This window comes from Arvicanthis niloticus, chromosome 1 (assembly GCF_011762505.2).
Source record: "Arvicanthis niloticus isolate mArvNil1 chromosome 1, mArvNil1.pat.X, whole genome shotgun sequence".
NCBI classification, from domain to species: Eukaryota; Metazoa; Chordata; class Mammalia; order Rodentia; family Muridae; genus Arvicanthis; species Arvicanthis niloticus.
Window position 1 is genome coordinate 165830755 of NC_047658.1, and position 7418 is coordinate 165838172.

Here is a 7418-nt window from a genome sequence, read left to right on the forward strand (position 1 = left end):
CAAAAGCAATAAAGACATGAAGTTGGGAAGATCTGGGAATTACAGAGGAAAGTATGGAGTGGATATGATCATATTTCACTGCACACATGCATTGAAATTCTCAAAGAATAAATAAAACGAATAAGATTAATAAAAAGATTACAAAAGATATATTTTGTAAATAAAGCTAATTTGCCCCCAAAATATACAAAACCACACTAAAATGAGTCAGTAAGAAAGCTAATTTCTTAATTAAGATGTAGCAAAAGAGAGCTTGCAGAGATGCCTCAGTCAGTAAAGTGTCTGTTTTGGAGACACATGGACCTGAATTCAGATCCCCAACACCCAAGTAAAGAGTCAGGCATAGTAGTGAGACCTTGTGTTGAAGCACTGGGGAGGTGGGGACTGGCCAGTCTCTGGAAGTCATTAGCCAGCTACTCCAGGTTCAGTGGGAGACCCTGTCTCAAAACATAAAGTGAGTGATTTTATATATAACCTCCATAAACATACCTACCTGGGAAGAAGCCAGTGAGTGTCTAAATGCCCCCAATCTGTGCTCAATTTCTTCTCAGCAGAGTTTTTCTGCCTTATCTGAAATTCAGCCTCCACCTTGACAAACACAAGTGTGAGAGAAGGAATGGAACCCCTCCCCATGAGCCATTCTGATGGGCAGGCTGTGGCATTGCTGCCTTTCTTAACATGGTGTTGCTTGCCTTTTGGTACCATTCTTTAAAGTCCTTCTGAATCATATACCAAATTCAGATCACATGACATCAGTGACTGTTTATCATGCTCGGTAACCAGTAATTTTATGGGAGAACATGTAATCTTTCACAATTCCTCTTTTTGGAATGTGTGCAAAATCATTCAAAGACAATTGTTCAAGCTAACATAATTGTACTTCAGAGAGGTTAATTTTTTTTCTATTTAGAAGAAAAAGGGTGGTGATAAAAAAAATTTGAGAGCAGAATTTAAGACCATCAAAGGGCCAGATGATGTAATCAATCATATTCTTATGCTTCAAGAATTTGGAAGATTATATTATTATATGTGTAATGATGAGTCAGAACAGAGATATGAATGCCATCTAACAAGGCCTCCAAGGTCTTTGTTATTGGTCTGCAATCTAACTGAATCTATTGATGTTCACGAACTATGAGTCAATCAAAACAGTCTTGGGAAAGCCAAACAGTGGGGTCAAAGCCCAAGATACAATCTTTAGGCCTTCATCAAATGTTCCTGGCTTTCACCTTTCAGGCAAGTGGTAAAGTTGGATTTTCCAACCTTCTTCCTTTGGTATAGAGCTGTCTTAGTCAGTAATTTGTGGTCAGAGATAATTTGCCATTTCTCAGTGGAGGATTTAACTAGGTTCTCCTCAGAGATCTCTTTCTTAATACCAAGATTCTAAAGAGTATCAGTTCTACTCCCTAGGGCAGTAGAGACATCACAGAGAAGAACCTCCAAGCCAAGCTGCAGTGGATGTGCAGCATGAGAAATAAGTAAGACTTCGTTATTTCAAGCTACTGAGATTTAGAAGACAGTTATTATTGAAGCAAAATCTTGCTGATCCTGACAGATACAACACCCATCAACTCAGGTCAGAGCTCTCCAGCTTAAGGACTTCATATGTACTTAGGATTCTATTTGAATTCATGAACAAAACCTGAAAACTCAAAGACACCTAAATGAGGAGGCTAAGTGGTTAAGAGTCCATGCAGATCTTTTCAGAGTTCCTGGCACTAACATGATGTGTCCCACAACTGCCTGTAACTCTAGCTCATTGGGATCTACAGCCCTCTTTTGGCCTCCATGAGCACCCGTACCCACAAAAACACATAAAAAGAATAAAGTAATTTAGAAAAGATTATCTAAATGCTATTGAACATACAGCTCATATAAATAACCCCACGGCTCTGATCTTAAACTTGTTCACTAACAATCTATCATTCCGACTTAATTTCCATTTCTCCTGCCTATCAGCTATATTCCTTATGCAGCAGTGGTGAACAATGATAAAAGTTTACTGCATGTCACCCACTCTCCAATACCACATATGAATTTGCTCTAGGCTGTCTGGGATGAGATGGATTTTTCCCTCAGGAGTCGAAATATCTGACCTCTAAATCCAGAAGAAGCTAGATAACACAATAAAAAATAAAACAACTGACTTAAAGTGTTTAAAATAATAAAGGGATTTATTGTTCCCATGACTGAAGTAGTTCAAAGCCTTGAACACAGTTTGCTCCAAGGGTTTATGGTGTTCGCTAAGAGTGAACTATGTTTTTTTCAAAGATCTCCACCTCTGCTCTCCCTTCAACCTGGCTCATGAAGCAAATGGCTTCCCTCAGAATAGCAAAATGGCTACCTCTACCAGTGGTCTAGAAGGGAAAAGAATGTTTTTATCCCAGAACCACAAAGCAAAGGCTTAAGGTTAACTCATTGAACTAGCTTGGCTCACATGGTTCCCTCAGGATAGAGACTTATGGGAAGAGTAGAGATGGATGGAAGATGTTGAAGTCTATGGTTGGCAGCTAGAATCAGCTTCTCTGAAAACCCTCCCCGAAAATGTGGGCTACTAGAAAGTACCATAGAATAATGCCACAATGGGGGAGAAACTGGGGTTTAGAGAACCCAGTAGATCATTTGGAAACACAAAAGGAGTCAGTGAACAGTCCTAGCTTTGAATCCTAATCTCTTGATGCCAAATTTCATCACACTGGCCACTAACTTGGCAATACTGAATTTTAGACTTTTGGTCAGGTGTCTAGGTCAACAGGGAGTCAGTCTCTCACATATAATCTGTCTGTTGCCCATAACCTCAGGCATTCATTACACCATGGCAAAAGGCCCCTGGTTGTCAAACATGTCGCTAAACAACACATTAAATATACGTCTTATTTAGAAGTCTGGTATGTGTTGGCATGTAGAAGTCTTGACATCAGTTAATCTAAGAAAATATGCAACTTTGAACCTGTTTCAAGACCAAATGTCAATCTCTAATCAACACAAATTAACATGTCCAAGCAAGATGGGAAGACAATCCTCATTAGGCTCAAAGCTAACAGCTCCATCAGGAATGGATCAGTTACACAGCACCAGGGTTAAGCTCTCTGCCTGTCCCAGTGTTTGTGGTGGCCTCTAGTTTGATATACCCTCAGTCCTTCTGACTCAAAACTCTTGATAACTGAAATGGACATAGGTGGAAGGCTAAGGCAGACTCATGAAGGAACGAGCTGAGGCTGAGGCCTGGCTGTCTTTGCTAGGTCTATTATGTACAATATATATTACATATAACATATATAATACATATAATATGTATTGCAATATATATAGTTTCATCAGTTTAAAAACAAATAATGTTTTAAAAGAGTCTGGGTCTTGTGAGATGGTTCAGCTTCTAAAGATACTTGTCATCTGAGTAAGGAAAATATGCCTACTTTTATCCCTAGAGCCATGTAAAGGTGGAGATAACTGATTCCTAAAATTGTCTTCTGACTACCATGTGTGCAGTGCCACACACAGATACACAGACAGACAGACAGACAGACAGACAGACACACACACACACACACACACACACACACACACACTAATAAATAGGGTTCTTAGAGTCAGTCTTTCTCTGCTCTTCCCTGAGCCATCCCTTACTGTTGACATACTGAGTGTAACACATTTCTTTTAACTAGAATCTATATGAACATGTCATTTGCTAAAGTCAGGAGTACATTAGGGACCCCTCTCTCAGGTCTTCATTTCTGTGGGTTTTGATAAGTGTTGAACATATAACCTAACATTGGATTCCATATAGAAGAGTTTCACTGTCTTGAATGCCCTTTGTGCCCTACAACCCTCACTTTTCCTTCTCTCTCAACCCTGTGGCAACTGCTATTTGTTTGTTTGTTTGTTTATTTATTTATACTGACTCTATAGTTTGCCCTTTCCTGAATGTGAAGGAGTGGAGTCATACAGTACTAGCTTTTGCAGACTGGCTTCTGCTGGCAATCAGCACTCAAGGTTCTCTGAATGCCTCACCATTGCTTGATAGCTCTTTTCTTAAGAATAACTAAATAATGTTCCATTGTATATGTGTACTAATTTTTGATCTATTCTCTGGTGATAAGGCCTATTTTAAAGGTACTAGAGGTGTTTCAGGACTGAATTCTATCCTAAGTCAAGGAGAATCTATGTATCGAATAACTACTCTCCCCTTTTCATGATTTAGAGAGCCTTGTATATTCTATTCTCTCTGCCTGACCAATCAGAGCACTTCCTGGTCTCTTTTGCAAGGTAGCTGTTTTTGCTACTCAGTGCTGTCCTTGTGGGTGACTCCTCCTCCTTCGGTTCTCAGTTTAAATGTTACCTTCCAGAGAAACCTTCCCTGAACTATTAGACACCTAGATAAAATAAAGACTCAGTTACATTTTAATTTCAAAAAAGGATGAATACATATCATTCATACACACACATTATATATATATATATGCATGGAAGTGCATGGGCCATGTTTATATGAAAAAGATGTACTGCCCATCTGTATTTCTCATTTAACAGAGCCTAAGTGTTTTCACTGGCTTAATCTGGCAACCCTACTGACCTCCTCCAAGTTGCTTTTCTGAGTTATTCTCAACCACATCACTCTATATACATATATATGGTTTACTGTCTACTATCTATGTCATCACAGATTTCAAACTTCTCAAAGACATGGTCTAGGTATATTTTATTCATCAACTTACATTCAATAATTAGCATACAAGGAGAGCTCAGCAAATACCTAATAAATACTAGGAGTTCAATAAATATTGAATGAATTAATAAATAGTATGATTTTAGCTGAAGAGATGGCATCTTTTCCCTTGTCCCAGTTTGTTGCTAGGTAATGTGGTGTGTTTTCACCTTACTGAAGACATATTACAAGACCAAAGCAGTTGCATATATAATCATAATTCATTTAGATGTAATTAGATCTTAACGTAGCTGAATTCAGCAGATGGTACATTGAGGAAACTAGGTGTTGAGTAATGTTAACTATAATCTGACACCTTTTCCAGTGAGATAACTGGTGGAAAAAGAAAATAGGAGGAAAAGGATGCCCCAGAAAGGGAAGCTCAGGTCAGTGGTTCAGAGGAGAAAGAATACTGATGTCAGCAAAAAACAGTCAGAGGGATCTAGTGGAGGCATGTCAAAAAAGCAGCTTCAAATGCTGAGTCAGAACAGATCACAGAGGTGCTTTGAAAAAGCCAAAGTCAGTAAGAAAATAAAAAGGGAGAATAAAAGTTAACTGACGTCCCATAGATGCAACTGTCAGGATGCCAGTGAGAAAGTTCAGAGAGGTGATTGTGTTTTCAGGATCCGGTTTGCTTTGTGTATTATAGCAGGAGGATTAGCACAGATAGTCAGTGGCATCAATTTCTCATGGTACCAGTGTACATAACCCAGCAGTAAACAGAGAAAATGGGCCAGTGAGATGGCTCAGCAGGTGGAGGCACTTGCTGCCTAGCCTGAGGACCCAATCTTGGTCCATGGAAATCACAGGGACAAACTGTTCTCTACAAATGATTCTCTGACCACCATACTACATACTCCCTCTCTCTCTCTCTCTCTCTCTCTCTCTCTCTCTCTCTCTCTCTCTCTCTCTCTCTCTCTCACACACACACACACACACACACACACACACACACACACACACACACTGTGAAGAGAAAGAAAGGAGAGAGAGAGAAAGGGAGAGGGAGTATGTGTGTTTGAGATTTACTGTGGCTTGTAAGGCAGGGCAAACAATACCTCATAAAGGCAGGGAAGCTACAGTTTTTGTGCCAAATCTTCTGAAATGTATTTTTAAAATAGCACTTGCTGGTAGGTAGGAGTTGTTTCTGGGATACTCAGATGATTTGCAGAAAACTGTGAATAATATAGCCAATGTAGATTCATGCCCACTCATCTCTAGGACAGAGTTCTCCAGAAGTCTTCTAGATTGGTTGTGCATAACACAAAGCTGGCTCTTCCTTCTGCCCTCCCTGAGAGCTTGACTCCATTAAGCCTCTTTCATTGGTTCCTTGTTGCTTCACTAAAAGCAGTCAACAATCCTGTGCATTGCCTGAAGAGCATCTAGAAGTGACTTTGCAAAGCAGTGTGTTCCATAAGAAGCTGCAGGGTCCGATCAGTGTAACCCACACCTGCCCCCTCTGCCTCCTGAGGCTGTGTACTTACCATCCAGTTAGCATGAAGATCAGCAGGACTCTGACAAAGGCACACCCATGGAAGAGGAGTCGGGATGGTGGAGTAAGCAGAGGGAATCCAGCACATCCACTACAGTTATTTTGAAAGAGGCTACCCACCTGATCTGTCCAATAGGAGCTTTGGCTGTCATCTTGTCACTTTCAGGTAATCCTTTACGAGTTTCTACCAGATATTATGAATCTTCCTTAACCCCTTACTTCATCGAGAAAATATATGCAAACGTGTGTGTGTGTGTGTCAGAGAGAGAGAGAGAGAGAGAGAGAGAGAGAGAGAGAGAGAGAGAAAGGGAGAAAGAAATGGGGGGTTGGAGTTAGCAGCCACATTTGAAATAGAGAGTTTGAATTTGCTGTCTGGCTCTCGGCATACTGTTATCGTTCCATGGCTCCTCCTAATATTCTTATATCACATGTATATTCATTCCCTAGTATCCTCATTTCTGCTCTCTCTCACTCACTCCCATCCTATGCAACCACTGAGGCTTGTCTGGCTGATCTTCCAGTGTGTTTGTGTTCTAGGCTCATTTATATACACAGTGCTTTTGTATAGATGTTATCCTGTTCCATGCTGGCAAAGAGTTGTGCTTATGTTTTCTCATGAGTCCATCTTACTGTATGTGTATTTATTCTGTGACCATCAGATGGGACAAAGCATTTATGGTACATGCACTCTCTGTTTCACCTGACAGTGAACCCTGCTGTAGCAGTCTTGGATACTGTCAGAGAATCCCCATGGATACATCTTGAAAGATACAGTTGCCAACCTCTAAGGCATTCTCACTAGATTCATCACTGTGCATACACAGAATATACACATTGTATACACTGTGCCCAGGCTCTCTAGTACTGAAGAAGGTCCCTAGACTCCTACATCCCAGCAACACTGAACATCACCTGGCTTTCACTCTACAACTCTAACCTAGTACCTCCTGGAATATCACAATTGTTTTTCTTGAAAACCTACAATTTTAAGATTGTGTCATGCTTATACTCAGATCTGCAAAGCACTTGGAGTATCTTCCCACTGCATAAATGAGTCATTATACCAAAAAGCAGAGTCAACGTCAACATCTGCTCCTTCCCAGAGGTGCTTTGGGGGGGGGGGAAATCCAGCCACCTATTCTTATGATGTCTACCTATAGACTGGCGAGGAAGGAAGAAGGGGACCTGTCTTTCTTTTCACTGTAATCTTTTATAGATTTA